Source organism: Anguilla anguilla, chromosome 16 (assembly GCF_013347855.1).
Source record: "Anguilla anguilla isolate fAngAng1 chromosome 16, fAngAng1.pri, whole genome shotgun sequence".
In the NCBI taxonomy this organism is placed as follows: domain Eukaryota; kingdom Metazoa; phylum Chordata; class Actinopteri; order Anguilliformes; family Anguillidae; genus Anguilla; species Anguilla anguilla.
The window spans coordinates 18253796-18270729 of NC_049216.1; the positions used below are offsets into that span (position 1 = coordinate 18253796).

Sequence of the window (16934 nt, forward strand, 5' to 3'; positions counted from 1 at the left end):
CTCTCTGCTGAGCACGCTCCTCCAGTGCCTCCCCGCAAACTCCTCTCCTTTCTGCATCTCTCCCGCCTGCAGGGAGAGGGGTGGGGGAGTCGCTGTGTCTGAGGCCCTGACAGCGCCCCCCCCGCCCACCGCGGCCGTGCCCCCCCCAACAGAGCCTGCACTGCACGTCAGGGGAGGGCTAAATAAGAGTCATGATCTCTCTAAGCAGGTTATGTCACTGCGCTCTTTCACAGGCTCTTTTTTTATTTCACTTCCTCGAGTTTACGTGAGCCCCATGTTTCACGCCACAGCGGCAGACCGGTCCCCAGCCCCCAGAGGGTCAGTTACTGTGGCTTTTCCCTGGACTGGCTTGGCACCGTTAAAAAGGCATCAGGTGGTTTTTTATCGTTTCAACAGCATGTCTTTCTCTGCCACAGATGCTTGTGGAGAATCGCTGTGCAGGAAGGTTGTTGAGTGCTGTAAGGAGTAAAATAGTCCTCTTTCTCTCATAAAGTTAGCTAATTGAAAGGGTGCCGTTAAGAGGTGACGGTCAGAAAGAATGCGCTCGTGCTTGGAATGAAAGGGCGAGGAGATCAGCGAAGATCAGCGCGGGACGGTTTGCTGCTCGGGCCGTGAGCTGCGTGTCGATGAGCGTCCTGCCCGTCCTGTTAATGAGGACCCCCCCCTCCCCCCCGCACCCTTGAATTTTATCACATATCAAAGATAATGCTTTCATTTGGGATGAAACGTGTGACTGCCCTCTCTGGAAGCTATTTCGCAGTAATAGAGATGGGGTTGGTCACAGGACGGTGCAGCATGCCGGTCCGGTTAGGGTCCTGTTCCTGTAACAGTACTGGCGGCTGCAGGAGCGCTGCAGTTTCACTCGTGAGCAGCATAACTATCCCGCTGTAGAACCGGACAGTAAGCTTAAAGAAACAGTCAAATGTGCTGTGGTGAAGGGCGTCTCCTCAGCAGAGAGATGATGTGATGGTGTAATTGAGAGGTAGCTGGGGCTCAGATTGTGGGGCTGTGTCTGAGAGCAGGTGCTGGAGGTGGGGCCCTTCCGCGGGCTCTGTGCTCAGCCCCCCCCCCGTCTCTGTGGGACGGTGGCGTCAGCGTCTCTATAGCGGCTCCTCCCTGGAGGAGGAAGAGGAGCTGAGGGGGAGGGAGCTCAGAGCTGAGAGGAGTCCTCCTGCAGCAGTCGCTCACAGCTGTGTGCACGAGACCCGCCACTCCCGCCTCCAACCGCCATCGAACCCGAGCCCAGGCGGCCGCCCCCCGTCAGGTAAGCGCCTGCAGCCTCCTCAGCTGCACACAAGCCGCCGGCAGGTCGATCGCGGGATGAGGGCCGGTGTTCTCGGTGCGGGCGAGCGGGGCTGTGTTCAGGCTAGCTGGAGAAGGAAGGGGGAGAGAGAGCCGTGCGGCGGGGTCTCTGTGTCTCTCTCTGTCCTGTCCTGTCCTGTCCTGTCCTGTCCTGTCCTGTCCTGTCTCAGCTGAGCCTTTCTCTCCTTTGGGCCTCTCAGAACCTGCTTTAGGGTTTGTCCGCTTGTGCGCTTTTGCTCAGCCCCCTAGTTGATGCGGGGCAAATGGCTTCCCGGGACTCCAGCGCTGTTGTTCTCCTTTCTTTCCCAAACTTCTTGCTCCCCATGAGGACTGGGAGAGTGATGCGTCCTGGGGGGGGGGGGGGGCATGGGGGGGCGGTTTGGCTGCCTTCAGTCGGGCGTAATCCTCTGGGGAGAGCTGTGGAAAATGCACATTCTCAGGGAGCGTGGAAACGGGGGGGGGTGGATGTATGCAAAGCCCTGGAGAAAACAGGCCTGTTTACAGACTCTGCTCCTGAGAGCTTGTGACAGCCGCGACGCATCTCTGAGCGCGCAGCGGGGGCCATTAAAGGCCCCTTTGTTCATTAAGTGGAGCGTCCGCTGAGGAGATTACTGCCGCTGTCAGTACGGGACAGCCAGAGACGGCTCTGTTCTGGAACATTCTCTCCACAGCAAGGTTTCCTCCCTCAGCTCCCCAAATTTAAAAGAGCAGAGGAATGGTACAAAGAGCACTGGACTTCACTACCGGTCACTACACCCTCCCCTGACCTCTTTCTGTATTAGCGTGTGCGTGTGTGGCTGTGCTGTGGAGAAGGAGAGCTCTTCTCTTCTCGCGCGCGTGAGTCCGGCGGCCGTCGTCATCGGCGTGGCCGCTCCGCTCCGCCCGGCTGTCGCTTCAGCACCAGCGGTCCTGACAGATCCTGATAAATCAGAAATGAGGGGAATTCTATTTCCCTTTCAAGTGCACATCTATTATTTAGCCCGTAATATTTAATGCAGAATGGAAATGAGCCTGTTAGGAGGCGCGCTCCTGTCCGTCTCCGGCTGCCTGATATAGATGTGTACCGCGCAGCTCCTCTCTGTGGAGAGCGTTTGATCCCCCAGCTCCTGACATCTTCCTCAGGGCTGCTGCAGTTTGCTTTTCCTTATGCGCCAGATTGTATGATCTGCTAATTATTTGTTTACATTTTATGTGGTGATAGTGCCCATATTATTCATATTATATCTTTTTTTTCAAAATGGTGGGATGCCCACCTCCTGCTCTGTTGGCTGTTTGTGGGTTTTAGCCAGCTGGCTCAAGTGGTGTTTTAGTGAAAGCACTTATTCTGCGCATCTCTTCCATCCGGTCAGCTGTCAGCCTGTGACTGAGCAGGCTTATACCCACTGCTGGCCTGTGTCTTTATCAAACAGGACCTGCCACAGTTCAGGATGAAGGCTTGTGGCTGGTCCTCATGCGCTGCCTGAGCCCTGCTGAGAGAGAGCTGTAATTGGATGCATGGAGGATTTCAGATTGCAGACAGGCACTGAAGAAGGTTCAAATCATTTCATGTCATGAGAAATCCCAGTGGAGTGTCAGGAGCCGGAGAAACGACAGGGAGCGTAACGATGTGCCTGTGTGTGTGTGTGTGTGTGTGTGTGTGTGTGTGTGTGTGTGTGTGTGTGTGTGTGTGTGTGTGTGTGCAGTGTGTGTGTGTGTGTGTGTGCAGTGTCTGTGCAGAGATGCGTGTGTGTGTGTGTGTGTGTGTGTGCAGTGTCTGTGCAGAGATGCGTGTGTGTGTGCGTGCGTGCCTCATGCTAGTACAGAGGTACAGAGAGAATGAATGTGTGTGTGTCTGTGTGTGTGTGTGTGTATGTGGTGCTGAGTGTGTGTGTGTGTGTGTGCGTTTGTGTGTGTTAGTGCAGAAGGGGCAGGGTGAAATCTGCATGGCTCACTGAAGCTGGGCCCTTTCATTGAGTTCTTAAGAAGCTTCTCTTGATCTGCAAAGGCCACCAGGGATTTTACTCTGAGTGTGAACTCCAGCCTTTGAGCTGTGTGTGCCTGCGTGCACGCGTGTGTGTGCATACATGTGTGCTCTGCTCTGCGTATGATGCAGACACAGATGTACTGTGTGTTTTGTGGAAATACATGCCATTTATGCCTATAACTCTTGTGTGTATCATGACAGATGCTGTCATGCCTGTAACCGCACACACACACACACGCGCGCACACACACACACGCTCGCACGCACACACACACACACACACACACGCACGCACGCACGCACACACACACACACACACGCACACTGCCTGCCCTTTGTGTGGAGGTCAGTCCCTCAGTGGCACAGCTGTTGACCGCACTGACCCGTCTCCCCCAGGTACAGAGCCACCTGTGGCCTGTGCTCAGTCTCTCCTGGCTCCTGGGCACGCTGTGTTCATTCTGCAGTTTTGTTGTGATGCTGGTTTTGTGTGGTACTGAAGCCCCTCGTTGTTACGCCTGTGTTAGGAGGATTTGGGCGGCTCATTCCCGATCTTCTCATTGTTCCTCAGTGGGACCAGCAGACCAAGCCGTTGCAGTTGAGCACTGTAACGTCGTCTTAGGCGATGTGTTTGACCTAAGCCTGGTCTCTGGAGTGCTGGTGCACACAGCAGGTGAACTCTGGACTATAGCAGGCGCACACATGCAGCTGGACTCCGCCCTGCCGTGGCTCCGCCTCCTGTACGGCTCCACCCTGCCGTGGCTCCGCCTCCTGTACAGCTCCACCCTGCCGTGGCTCCGCCTCCTGTACGGCTGTGCCCTGCCGTGGCTCCGCCTCCTGTACGGCTGTGCCTGCTGCACAGCTCCGTTTCTCTGTGCCTCCTGCGCATCCTCAGCTTTGCCTCTCTCAGTTCTGCATGTCTTTGTCTCACCTTGTCTGATCTGTGTCTTGCTGCTTTGTGAGGCACTCAAGGTACAGAAAGTACACCCCCCCCCCCCACCCCCTCCCCCCGGTAACCTAGAAACCAGCTCGGTCCCCACGGGAAGGGAGAAACTCGTTTGGAACCTGACGCCTTGTGAGATCAATTAAAGGCAGCTGGGGGAAGCGGATAATGGCGTATGTTATTACCGCCTGAGCTCCTTGTTTTCTCTCTCCCTCTCTCCTTCCTCCCCTCTTCCCCTGCTTTTGTAATAAAGCGTTCGCTGTGGACAGGAGCTAAGTCACCGCTAAGTGTTTGCTGCTGCAGTGCCAAGGCTGCCACAATGGCGGCAATAAAGCAGTCATGTAAATAAAAGCTGTTTTGGGTGTAAAACCACGGGGTCATGAGGCCCCCATGGCCGAGGGAGACAAACGGGGTGTTAACTGGCTCTGCACGTTTCCTGTGCGATTACTGATTCTGCCTTGCGCCTGAACAGTGTGATGTAGCGTCCGTGTTCATGGCCGCACTAGCTACAGCCTCCAACTCTCCCCCGCCAGGACATTGCTTTTGTTTAGTATAATGGGTAAGGAACTTGTCTTGTAACCTAAAGGTCACAGGTTCAGTTCCCAGGTAGGACATTAGTCTTGAACAAGGTACTTAACCTGCATTGCTTCACTATTTATCCAGCTGTATATATGGATGCAATGAAATGCAAATGCTATGTAAAATGTTGTGTAAGTCGCTCTGGATAAGAGCGTCTGCTAAATGCCTGTAATGTAATCTCCCTTTCAGCCAATCAGGGCCCATGCCCCACCTCTTCAGAAAATGCTGCGTTTGTTTTTGTTTTTTTATTTAAGGGGGGACGTTATGTTTCTTCTTTTCCACGTTTGCCCCATTTACTCTCTGTTTTGACTCGCTGACTCTTTGTTGGCCTGTAGGCCCGTCCCATCGCTGCAGTCCTCTGTCAGTTTGGGAGCGGCAGTACTGCCTCCTGCTTCTTTTCTTTCTGCAGTCTGCCAGCTAAGCAGTGGGAGCTACACTGCTGGAGTGACATCACTGGCTGATATTTAGCCCCAGTAGCTAAGGCACAATGAGACGGGACTTACCCTGCTGACCAACACCCTCCCTGCCTGGTTGGCCCTATTCCCAATTCTGCCTTAGCCCCCGTGGAACCCCTGGCCACAGTTAGGCACTGCTGGTACGGTCTGGGTTTGAGTACTGAACTTTTAAATAAGGTGCTTAACTGGACACAATGCCCGAGGGCATTAAAGTTGTTCAGTGTCCTCAGGCAAACCTTAAGGCTCTCCAGACTCCACTGACACCCTGGAAGGAGAGTTCGGCTTCAGTCCCAAGCCGTTGCTTTTTGGCCTCTCCATAAACTCTCCAGCTAGTGAAGGAAACCTGGTCCGATGGCGCGTAGCCTTCTCTCGTAGAGTTAGCCTGTAGCCGCGCGGGTCTGGAGAAGAGCAGCCGTCTGGGCTACGCCTCGCGTTCCTCGCTGCCGCCTCCATGTTAACGGCCCCCCGGGCGACTCAGCCGTCCCTGAGCGCGGCTCGCGTCCGACGCGCCCTTATGAACGCTCTCAAACGTCTCATTTAAGCGCTCCATCGATAAGTCCATTTTATTAAAAGATCGACGGCCTCCCTCCGCTTCCTGATCTAGCGCCGTTTCCGCGAGGCCTGGCCTCCGTATTGGCGGGAACGCGGCGGCGCGCAGATTAGCGACGGCGGGAAGTGGCCCCGTCGCTCCCCGCGCGCTTCCCCCTGACGGGTCGTCAGCGCGCTAACGACCCCGCCGCTGCGCGCGCGTTAACCGGCCCCACAGTTACACACGCGTGTCTGCGTCCGCCGCGCCGCTTACGGCCGCTCACAGCCTGCAGATCAATCGGCTGCTGATGTGTAAATATCATTTGCTCCCGTTCGGAGCGCATTACCGCCATAATGTTTTATTCCCCCGCGAAGTCGCTCGCTGAAATAAGCGGCTCCCGTCAGGGGAGAGTTGTGGATCATACTTTTCAGGGGAGAGTTATGGATCATACTTTTCAGGGGAGAGTTATGGATCATACTTTTCAGGGGAGAGTTATGGATCATACTTTTCAGGGGAGAGTTATGGATCATACTTTTCTTGGGGAAAAAGGAGCTCATTAAACACGGAAACTTTTTAAAAGCCTCCGGCGGTCTGGCGGCTCGGTCCGCCGGTCGATCCATTTCCCTGTGAAAACCGTTAGCCTGCGCGCTGTTAGCCTCAGCCTGGCTGGCCTGCGAGCCGCACGCGGCTTGGTGATGTCACTGCTGGGCAGCGGCCATCTCGCTGGAAGGAAGGTAACATTCATAAATGAAAGGATCCCAGCAGTAAAGAAGAGGTGAAGATGACTGGCTAATCAGTTTGAGAAACGGTACTGTTTTGTAACTGGTTAGCTATGGGCAGACCACATCTTGGATATGGCTAGTCCGTGCACACGCACATCTTTCCCTCTTTCTTTGAAAGAAGCTCATCCACGGTTTCCAGGGCTCCTCAGAAGCACATTTTTGTGTTAATGTAACTCATCTGATCTGTTCCGGTCTAAATGCGGTCCTTTTTCTTCTTATCAACCGTTTCTTCATGAGTCTCAGTGCCCCTTCTGGAGCCAGCCTGTTGAACGTTGGTTTTATTGTAGAAGTATTTCAGACATGCTTGGCGGTGTCGGGAGAGCAGTAATGAAGGTTTCCACTGCCGAGTTCTCACGGCTGCTTTTATTCTGCAGTCCACACAGGTCGCGCCCTTTCTGCTGCGGTTCTGATGAAGAAATTCTGATTAAAAGAGCGTGTGTTGATTAGCCTCAGGATAATGGGTGATAATGAAATAATTTCCTCAGGTCTGCCCTTTAGAGAGAGGGTTACAGTGCATATTTTAGATCTCGAAAGGTTACCTTAAACTTTATAGACCTTAAAGGTAACACTTTTTAATCCTCATGGTAAGTTGGAAAATATCAGCAGGTCTAACTGCTGCAGTTGCTTTTCTGACTGCAGCTTTCTTAGGTGGATGTGTAGAGTAGAGTAGACTGCATGTAGAGGAGAGTTTGAGCCGTAAGTATTGGCAGCAGTAATGCGGTGGTAAAACGTAGATGTTGCAAGTTCAAATCCCAGCTTGCTTTCTGCTGTTGTACCGTTGAGAAGGGTACTTGACCTGAACTGCTTCTGTGAGTATCCTGCTGTGTGAAACGCAGCTTTGGGGAGGAAAAAGCTAGGCTGTTGCTGATAATGTTTGCCAAGAAGAAAAATCATGTCAATAATGATGTAACACAAACTGTTTTGTGATATTTGTAAACGGGGTATTTTTAGTGAGACGGTAAGTCTTCGATTGGGCCGATACCGGCGCCTCAGTTGGGGGGGGGGGGGGGGGGAGTGGTGTGTAAGGACGGTTGCCGTGGTAATGCTCAGCCCCCTTTTCTGTTGCAGGTGGGGAAGGCGGCCATGAACTAGAGCTGGGGAGACGGTCGGCCGAATCGGGCCCTGTGGCCACAATGAGCCTGCTGTCACACTTCTGCTGAGCGGGTCCAGGTGAGTGCCCGCCGTGTTCCAGCGCATTGTGCCGCTGACGCCGTCGGCTCCGCTGTCGCCACCGGCAGGCTTGTCTGTCCCCTCTGAGGGTCAGCGCGGCCTCCGTGGCGTGCTGGGGGGGAGGAAGCCTGTTGTGAAGTCCCCGGACGCTTTGGATTAAGTGTGTGATGGGAAAGCTGGCCCTTCAGGAAGGACGTGTGGAAACGTCGGGTCTTGCAGGTGTACTCCCAGTCGCCTTCCCGCCACAGACAGGCCGCACAGGCCCGCGCCGCACGCCACTCTTCTCAGCGCGGTCGCCTCGGCGATGCCATATTTCTGAGCGTGTGAGCCTCGGCCGCGCCTCGTCCGCTCTCTGTCCCCCCCCCCCCCAAACGTTTCCCAGCCGCGGCGCTTGTGCAGAGTGCTTGTCGCCTGTTTGCGGGGGCGGTAATGATCCCGGTGAAAAGCGTTTGCGTCTCCCTCCCTCCACCCCCCCGTTCTGCGGTTTATTAATGGGGAGTCTGATCCACCGGCAGCCCTTCCTGCCGCGCGCCCACTGAAGGTCTTTTCCGTAATAACCTGCCTAAGCCCCCCGGGAAGCCCGTGAATTGGATGAGAGTATTAACTCCAAGGCAATTTCCTGTATTCTCTGGCTGTTACCAAAGATAAATAAACAATATTACACAGAGCTGCTGTAATAAGAATAACTTTTTCTGCATTGTGAAACAAATTAGCAGCATTTACAAAATTGTTTGGCGCGCTCCTAAATGGGTAATGGAACAATTAAAGAATAATAGATGCATTATGCTAAAGATAAAGATGAAAATGCAGGGAGCGGAAAGATGCAGCCATGGGCAGGGGAGCCATATGGGGGGGGGGTATGGATGTGGTAGTGTTGGGGGGGGGAGCGTATGGATGTGATAGTATGGAGGGTATGGATGTGTTCATATGGGGGGTATGGATGCGTTAGTATGGGGGGTATGGATGTGTTAGTATGGGGGGTATGGATGTGTTAGTATGGGGGTATGGATGTGTTAGTATGGGGGTATGGATGTGTTCATATGGAGGGTATGGATGTGTTAATATGGAGGGTATGGATGCGTTAGTATGGGGGGTATGGATGTGTTAGTATGGGGGGTATGGATGTGTTAGTATGGGGGTATGGATGTGTTAGTATGGAGGATATGGATGTGTTAGTATGGGAGTATGGATGTGTTAGTATGGAGGGTATGGATGTGTTAGTATGGGGGGTATGGATGTGTTAGTATGGGGGGGTATGGATGTGTTAGTATGGGAGTATGGATGTGTTAGTATGGGGGTATGAATGCGTTAGTATGGGGGGTATGGATGTGTTAGTATGGGGGAGTATTAATGTGTTAGTATGGGGGAGTATTAATGTGTTAGTATGGGGGAGTATTAATGTGTTAGTATGGGGGAGTATTAATGTGTTAGTATGGGGGGGTATGGATGTGTTAGTATGGAGGGTATGGATGTGTTAGTATGGGAGTATGGATGTGTTAGTATGGGGGTATGAATGCGTTAGTATGGGGGGTATGGATGTGTTAGTATGGGGGAGTATTAATGTGTTAGTATGGGGGAGTATTAATGTGTTAGTATGGGGGAGTATTAATGTGTTAGTATGGGGGGTATGGATGTGTTAGTATGGGGGGGTATGGATGTGTTAGTATGGGGGGTATGGATGTGTTAGTATGGGGGAGTATTAACGTGTTAGTATGGGGGAGTATTAATGTGTTAGTATGGGGGGGTATGGATGTGTTAGTATGGAGGGTATGGATGTGTTAGTATGGGGGGTATGGATGTGTTAGTATGGGGGGTATGGATGTGTTAGTATGGGGGGTATGGATGTGTTAGTATGGAGGGTATGGATGTGTTAGTATGGGGGGTATGGATGTGTTAGTATGGGGGGTATGGATGTGTTAGTATGGGGGGGTATGGATGTGTTAGTATGGGGGGTATGGATGTGTTAGTATGGGGGGTATGGATGTGTTAGTATGGGGGGTATGGATGTGTTAGTATGGAGGGTATGGATGTGTTAGTATGGGGGGTATGGATGTGTTAGTATGGGGGGGTATGGATGTGTTAGTATGGGGGGTATGGATGTGTTAGTATGGGGGGTATGGATGTGTTAGTATGGAGGGTATGGATGTGTTAGTATGGGGGGGTATGGATGTGTTAGTATGGGGGTATGGATGTGTTAGTATGGGGGGTATGGATGTGTTAGTATGGGGGGGTATGGATGTGTTAGTATGGGGGAGTATTAATGTGTTAGTATGGGGGGTATGGATGTGTTAGTATGGAGGGTATGGATGTGTTAGTATGGGAGTATGGATGTGTTAGTATGGGGGGTATGGATGTGTTAGTATGGAGGGTATGGATGTGTTAGTATGGGGGGTATGGATGTGTTAGTATGGGGGGTATGGATGTGTTAGTATGGAGGGTATGGATGTGTTAGTATGGAGGGTATGGATGTGTTAGTATGGGGGTAATGGATGTGTTAGTATGGGGGGTATGGATGTGTTAGTATGGGGGTAATGGATGTGTTAGTATGGGGGGTATGGATGTGTTAGTATGGGGGGGTATGGATGTGTTAGTATGGGGGTATGGATGCGTTAGTATGGGGGGTATGGATGTGTTAGTATGGGAGTATGGATGTGTTAGTATGGAGGGTATGGATGTGTTAGTATGGGAGTATGGATGTGTTAGTATGGGGGAGTATTAATGTGTTAGTATGGGGGGTATGGATGTGTTAGTATGGAGGGGTATTAATGTGTTAGTATGGGGGGGTATGGATGTGTTAGTATGGGGGAGTATGGATGTGTTAGTATGGGGGGGTATGGATGTGTTAGTTTTGGGGGGGTATGGGTGAGCAGAGAGCCTCTAGAGACCTGTAAGTGGAGCACATAAGCTCTGCCCATCCCCCCATCAGCAGAGACGACGAAGGTGCCTCTGGGGACTGAACTCTGGGAGCTGTCCAAAACAGACACCTTTTATTCAGGACTCTTTCTCTCGGGGTCCAGTGTCAAATTCATCTATTTATTTATTTTATTTCATTTTTTCTATTTGGCTGTGCTTCATGTTTGGCGGATTGAATGAATATTTCATAGGCAGTAAACAAAGCATTGCAGGTTCTGCCTGGCCTGGTTTCTGAGAGGTAGATTCGTGTGTGTTTGTGTGTGAGTGCATGTTTGTGCACACTTATTGGGGGGTTTAGGTTTCATTGTCTAGGTACCCAAAGTTCCAGTGGCATACTTGAAGATGGATTAAGCTGCAATGGATTCCTCTCTCAAAATATACACTTCATTGTGTTACTATAAATATAAAGTTAGTGTCATTTCATTTGGTAAAACGTTTTAACAAATTAAAAATTCATGAAACAGGCCCTCCTTGTGTTACAGTGTAAAAGCGAGGTAGAAAGTTTTTTTCTCTGAACATGCAGTTTTGCCTCGTTCTCAGGCGGCTGTGTTTGTGCAGCAGGGACTCTCTGCGCTGTGAAGGCTCTGTGAGTGCTCTGTGAGTGCACTGTGAGTGCACTGTGAGTGCTCTGTGAGTGCTCTGTGAGTGCACTGTGAAGGCTCTGTGAGTGCTCTGTGAGTGCTCTGTGAGTGCTCTGTGAGTGCTCTGTGAGTGCACTGTGAGTGCTCTGTGAGTGCTCTGTGAGTGCACTGTGAGTGCACTGTGAGTGCTCTGTGAGTGCTCTGTGAGTGCACTGTGAGTGCACTGTGAAGGCTCTGTGAGTGCTCTGTGAGTGCACTGTGAGTGCTCTGTGAGTGCTCTGTGAGTGAGGCTGCACGTTTTCTGCAGCGCAGAGCAGTCAGAGGTTCGGGGAGCGGTGGGTGTCGGTCGCTGAACAGCGTTGGCGGTTCCGCTGACTGACCCCTCCGTGTCGCTCGGTGTTCCGCTCTGCGGAGCGTGCCCAGTGACGGCCGGCTGCGCGGCGGGGCGGGGCGGGGCGGGCGAAGCCTCGTTACTCTTCCCTGTCAGTCGCTGTGCCGGGGGCTCCGCCTCCTTGTGCTTCCAGAAATCTTACCGTCCAATCAGGAAACCCGGCGGCGGCCTGCAAACACACCTCCCTAAGTAACCTGTGATTGTGCAGGTCCGTCTCTGCAGACAAGCTTTCCTGGTGAAGGGGCGAGGGACAGGGGAAGATGCCCCTCCCCTCCTGTGCCACATTAAAGCCCTGCCCTCCGAACGCTGTCAAACGCCAGAGCCGCCCCCCCGCTTCACTCCGCCATTCCATTAATCTCCCGCCAATTAGTAACAGTTGATGAGATAAGTAAACTAATCCAAATGGCTCCAAATGAGTTTTCTTGTAAGCGGCTGTAGCTAAATGTCATCTGCTCCCCTCTCACTTACTTACCCGCAGACAAGAAGGGCGGGGTGGGTGAGGGGTGAGGGGTGGGGGGGTGCCTTTAGCAGAGGGGCTGAAGATGAGGGATTTTGGCCTCTGAAAATGTAAACGCACGCTAAAAGTGGAGATGACGCTAATGAGCTAATGGCGGGATCAAAGCGCCTGGCTCTGATGGCTGAGGATGTGCTGAGGATGTGCTCTCACACCAGCGCTCTTATCTCAGCTCCAGAGCACCGGGGAACAAAATCTCCAGGATTTTCACATTCCAGAGAGACGCAGGCGAGTTTCGCTGCTTTCTCTCGCTGAGCTAGCAGGCTGGCTGGGGCGTAGGCCTGTTTCTCCTCCCTTAAGCGTTTGGGCTAGTGGGTTCTGCCCGGTGCTCATGCAGATTTGTCCCGGGGTGTAATTCACAGGCAGTTAAAGTTGAGCCCTGCCCTGGCTCCAGTGGTGCTTTCTGACATGGCCGCCGCAGCGGACGGCTGTTGCCTGATCCCCGTGTCCGATTGAGATCTGAGTTTGGGGAAGGTGCTCTGTAGATCTGAAACATCTGTTGGCGTACCCAGGGACTTCTGGGATGCAAAGAATTTGCCACGGCTGCCTCTGGCGTTGATCCCGCGGGCCGGCGGCTGTCATCGCGCCCGGGGTAAGAGTGATGTCATCGATTGCAGGGGTTGCGCGAACTAACAGACCCCCCTCAGACTCCCCTCTCCCTGGGGGTCTCTGTGTTGTATGCACTTTGAGACTTCACAGCTCTGGGCCAATGGCTGATTCATTATTTCCGGTGGTCTCTGGCTGAGCTGTGTTGTGCTGTGGCCCCTGCAGTGGGTGTATGGGAGTGTGTGGCCCCTGCAGTGGGTGTATGGGAGTGTGTGGCCCCTGCAGTGGGTGTATGGGGGTGTGTGGCCCCTGTAGTGGGTATGTGTTGTGCTGTGGCCCCTGCAGTGGGTGTATGGGGGTGTGTGGCCCCTGCAGTGGGTGTATGGGGGTGTGTGGCCCCTGTAGTGGGTATGTGTTGTGCTGTGGCCCCTGCAGTGGGTGTATGGGGGTGTGTGGCCCCTGCAGTGGGTGTATGGGGGTGTGTGGCCCCTGCAGTGGGTGTATGGGGGTGTGTGGCCCCTGTAGTGGGTATGTGTTGTGCTGTGGCCCCTGCAGTGGGTGTATGGGGGTGTGTGGCCCCTGCAGTGGGTGTATGAGGGTTAATCAGTAAACCCCCAGTGTGCTGCTGCAGGGGAGCAGTGTGTTTGTCGAGCCTTGTTATCGGCCAGCAGCAGCGGCTCTGCTCAGAAGCCTTGCTTTGAGATGGCAGTCTCTGTTTGGCAGCCGCTTCAGAGAGGGGGAAGAGGCCCATTCCAGTGCCTGGAACCTTCGATCCAAACTCCCTCCCTCCCTCCCACTCCCTGCTGTTCGAGGAATGCACCCAGGACACGGCCAATATGACACCTACACCCGCAGCCTCACCCCCCCCAGCTGCACAACGGTATCTGCGCACCCAATGAAATGGGGCTAATCAAGCCATCACGTCTCCACCGCCCTCCTTCACAGACCTGTGAAATTGAATGAACAAATTTATTTGACAATTTAAAAATGAAACTTTAGCCTCAGTGACCTCGTTCTGTCTGCCTGACATCGCATGGCGGACATTAGAAATGGCCTCCTCCTTCACCTGCTATTGCTGCGTGCGCCAGCCCAGTCTGTATCCCGAGTGGAGTGGATATAGCTGAACTTTTAGCATTTATTTTTCTTTACTCAGTATTCCAGTTTTGCAGCTGAGCTTATACAGTTTGTATACTGAAGTGATTTGGGTTTAGTGCCTGGGTCAGCCGCAGTGTCCTGCCTGGAAAAGGGGACCTGTGGCCTTTGGGGGCCTGTCCCGGGTCCCTACCCGCTGCTCTGCGCCCGGTTCCCTACCCGCTGTACCGCGCCCCGTTCCCTACCCGCTGCTCCGCGCCCTGTTCCCTACCCGCTGTACCGCGCCCCGTTCCCTACCCGCTGCTCCGCGCCCTGTTCCCTACCCGCTGCACCGCGCCCAGTTCCCTACCCGCTGCTCTGCGCCCCGTTCCCTACCCGCTGCTCTGCGCCCCGTTCCCTACCCGCTGCTCTGCGCCCCGTTCCCTACCCGCTGCTCTGCGCCCGGTTCCCTACCCGCTGCTCTGCGCCCCGTTCCCTACCCGCTGCTCTGCGCCCCGTTCCCTACCCGCTGCTCTGCGCCCCGTTCCCTACCCGCTGCTCTGCGCCCCGTTCCCTACCCGCTGCTCTGCGCCCCGTTCCCTACCCGCTGCTCTGCGCCCCGTTCCCTACCCGCTGCTCTGCGCCCCGTTCCCTACCCGCTGCTCTGCGCCCGGTTCCCTACCCTCTGCTCTGCGCCCCGTTCCCTACCCGCTGCTCTGCGCCCCGTTCCCTACCCGCTGCTCTGCGCCCCGTTCCCTACCCGCTGCTCTGCGCCCCGTTCCCTACCCTCTGCTCCGCGCCCGGTTCCCTACCCTCTGCTCTGCGCCCGGTTCCCTACCCGCTGCACCGCGCCGGTCCAGGCTCCCCCGGCCCTGCTGCCTGTGTGGGAGTGTCTGTGACTGCTGAGGCCCACAGTAAAAAGATCCAATTATTTATAGTGTGCGCGGACGAGGCAGGCGGCTTATCTTTCACAGAGCAGTCAGTCCGCCCCCCCGCCACCGCGTCAGGAGATCCGTCTCCCTAATCTTTCATCTCTTCACACTGCTGACATATCCCCAAATATCAATAATACTTTTTTATGAAGCAATATTTCATGATATTGGGATCTGCCAAACTGCAGATAGCACTTGCAGTTCTAGCGGTGGAAGGCAGAGGGAATTTCAATTGCTGTCACTTTCTCTTCTCTCCAGCCATTTTTTGAGTTAAATAAGCATATGTGTGTGTGTGTGTGCGCATGTTTGTGTGTGTACGCCCGTATACACACATGTGTTTACATATATACATCTGTATCTGAACATATACGCGTGTGTGTGTGTGTATATGTCTTACATACGCATCAATGTATGTTTGAAGTAGCTCTCCAGATCTCTCCCCTAATACTGTAGCAACTACCACCATTTTAGGGTTGACTGTCCTGAAGAACGCTGGGTAATTAGAGGGTGATATTTGTCCCTTTTGTATGTGATAGTTTGAGACGGCTTGTGGACGGTGCCTTTGCTCCAGTTCTCCACCGGCTCCCTCCCAGACTGAATAGCTTTGCTTCTTGGACACAGCGTGGCAACAGCAGAGGACGTATGATTACCCAGCAGGCTTCAGTGAGCCGGTGTGTTGTTTGCTTTTGCAGGCTTTACTTCGGCTAAGCTGTAAACTTTCCCCCTCTACTTTTGTGAAAATCAGCAAATGGCAGCCCCATGGGGGATTAATGCTCACTTGCCGCGCTGACCTTTTTAACTCGGCTGGTTTAAGGAGGCGAATGAGGATAAGGTTGGGAGGTAATTATCCCCCCCCTCCCCGTTCTCCAAGGGGGGGTTCCTCTTGTCGTTGCCGTTTCTGCACACCTAAGCTGTAATTAGCAGGGTAGTGGGAGCCCTGTTTGCCTATTGATTTTTTAGTACATCTTTTTTCAGCGGGATTAAATGGCGGAGAGCGTGAGGTTGCTAGGGGCCGCTGGCTGCGATGATTGGCACCGTTAACTGGCTGACTGATTCGCGCCTCTCCCCCGCTGCGCCCGTCCTCGTTTCCACCGGGCCGGGCCAGGCGGGGGCTGCGTCACCCCTCTGCCGCAGTCCGGGGGGGGCCCGGGTGCAGGCGCCGTCACGGCCCCCGCTCTGTACGGACCTGCCCCGTGCGCTAATAAAGCGCTAATGTCCTCCCCCGTCCCCGTCCCCCATCCCCAGCCCCCAACCCCATCCTGCTGCAGGCTAATGTCCTCCCCCGTCCCCGTCCCCCATCCCCAGCCCCCAACCCCATCCTGCTGCAGGCTAATGTCCTCCCCCGTCCCCGTCCCCCATCCCCAGCCCCCAACCCCATCCTGCTGCAGGCTAATGTCCTCCCCCGTCCCCGTCCCCCATCCCCAGCCCCCAACCCCATCCTGCTGCAGGCTAATGTCCTCCCCTGTCCCCGTCCCCCATCCCCAGCCCCCAACCCCATCCTGCTGCAGGCTAATGTCCTCCCCCGTCCCCGTCCCCCATCCCCAGCCCCCAACCCCATCCTGCTGCAGGCTAATGTCCTCCCCCGTCCCCGTCCCCCATCCCCAGCCCCCAACCCCATCCTGCTGCAGGCTAATGTCCTCCCCCGTCCCCGTCCCCCATCCCCAGCCCCCAACCCCATCCTGCTGCAGGCTAATGTCCTCCCCCGTCCCCGTCCCCCATCCCCAGCCCCCAACCCCATCCTGCTGCAGGCTAATGCCCTCCCCCGTCCCCCTTCCCCAGCCCCCAACCCCATCCTGCTGCAGGCTAATGTCCTCCCCCGTCCCCGTCCCCCATCCCCAGCCCCCAACCCCATCCTGCTGCAGGCCATTTTGCCTGGTCAGCGCAGACAGGGCAGCTTCCGTCCTTCTGAGGATGAGCGTGATGAGCAGACACGACACCCCTGGGTGCGTGCAGCGCTGACGTTACTGCTTTTCTCCTTGCACTTAGCATGCAGATTCATATTAATATCAGCTCTGCGAGCAGCGCTGCTGTTTCTCCTTGCGGTTAGCATGCAGATTCATATTAATATCAGCTCTGCGAGGAGCGCTGCTGTTTCTCCTTGCGGTTAGCATGCAGATTCATATTAATATCAGCTCTGCGAGGAGCGCTGCTGTTTCTCCTTGCACTTAGCATGCAGATTCATATTAATATCAGCTCTGCGAGCAGCGCTGCTGTTTCTCCTTGCGGTTAGCATGCAGATTCATATTAATATCAGCTCTGCGAGCAG

General features: G+C 54.2%; 1 protein-coding gene across 3 annotated transcripts in view; it reads left to right on the plus strand.

Moving 5' to 3' along the window:
* The window catches only part of LOC118215235 (D-glucuronyl C5-epimerase B), a 50853-nt gene that overhangs the window by 20806 nt on the left and 13113 nt on the right, over positions 1–16934 (plus strand). For 2 of the 3 annotated variants that reach the window (XM_035395796.1, XM_035395799.1), the window contains one exon: positions 7619–7720. The gene's annotated coding sequence lies outside the window, so the exon portion shown is untranslated. Of the gene's footprint in view, positions 1–751; positions 1265–7618; positions 7721–16934 lie in introns of those variants that run through there. The other variant, XM_035395797.1, reaches the window with a different exon arrangement.